Genomic DNA, 1100 nt, shown 5'->3' on the forward strand with positions numbered 1-1100 from the left:
TCCCCTCCCCTCTCCTCCCCCTCCCCCTCTCTCTCCCTCTCTCCTTTCTTCTTCCCTCCTTTCTTTTTCTTAGGTCAAATTCAGACATGAGGGTTTTGGTTCTAATTTATTCCTGATTTTGTTTCTGTTTTAGTGTTTTGAGACAAAGTCTAATGTCATCCAGGCTGGTCTCCAGCCCGTTGTGTAGCTGACACCAGCCTTGAACTCTTAACCCTTCTGCCTCGACCTCCTAGGTTCTGTGCACATGCCTCGTGTGTCTGACAGCTACTTCCTTGAGTCCATGGTTCCATGATTCTTGAGAGCCCTCCAGAAACGGAAGCACATGGCCCTAGCTTTTCAAAGCCAGGTCATGACTTTGGACATAGCAAGGCTGAGAAATTAAAACTTGGGCTCCACCCTCTACCAGCTGCCCATCCCTAGGCGACCAAGAGGATTGTAACTCTGCTTCCTCCTCTGCATGGTGTTAGTGATGGAGCCAGGCATGGTGGCCCTCATCTGTAAATCTCGCACTTGGATGGCTGAGACGGGAGAATTACTGCAAATTCCTGGCTGGCCTGGGCTACTGAATGAGGCCAAACAAATAAAACCATAAAGTATTGATGATAGATAATTTCTCAACCTGTGTCACGAAGCTTAATGAGCCAGTGAGCCAAGCACACTGATCCCAAGGCTGACACAGGCGGCCACTTCTCACTTGTCCTTTAGTGAGAACACTGTGAAGAGCCACCACGCCACGCCCTTTGCATCTTCCATGGCACAGAATCCCGCCAACAACTCAGTGAGCCGCTTGCTCTTCCAGAATCAGAAAGCTGAAGAAACTTGCAGTGGAAAGAGAGGAGCAAGATTTTAATCCAGGTTGGTGTATAGACCCCCATAGCACACTGGCTTTCTGAAGTGTCAGCACTGATCATTGCATTGAAGAATGAATCTAGTGCTCACATTGGCAGCACATAGACTAAAATTGGAATGATACAGAGAAGATTAGCATGGCCCCTGCGCAAGGATGACACGCAAGTTTGTGAAGTGTTCCATATTTAAAGAAGAAGAGGAAGGGGAAGGGGAAGGAGAAGAAGAGAAGGAGGAGGAGGAGGAGGAGGAGG

The 1100-nt window shown here is 48.5% G+C and overlaps 1 protein-coding gene and 1 non-coding gene across 2 annotated transcripts in view; one reads left to right on the top strand and one right to left on the bottom strand.

Moving 5' to 3' along the window:
• The window catches only part of Wfdc8 (WAP four-disulfide core domain 8), a 9738-nt gene that overhangs the window by 1808 nt on the left and 6830 nt on the right, over positions 1 to 1100 (bottom strand). The window lies entirely within an intron of this gene.
• On the top strand, positions 932 to 1038 carry LOC115063803. The gene has a single exon (XR_003843662.1). It is a non-coding gene; the product is annotated as a U6 spliceosomal RNA (small nuclear RNA).

The sequence above is a fragment of the Mus pahari genome, chromosome 3 (genome assembly GCF_900095145.1).
Source record: "Mus pahari chromosome 3, PAHARI_EIJ_v1.1, whole genome shotgun sequence".
Taxonomy (NCBI): Eukaryota; Metazoa; Chordata; class Mammalia; order Rodentia; family Muridae; genus Mus; species Mus pahari.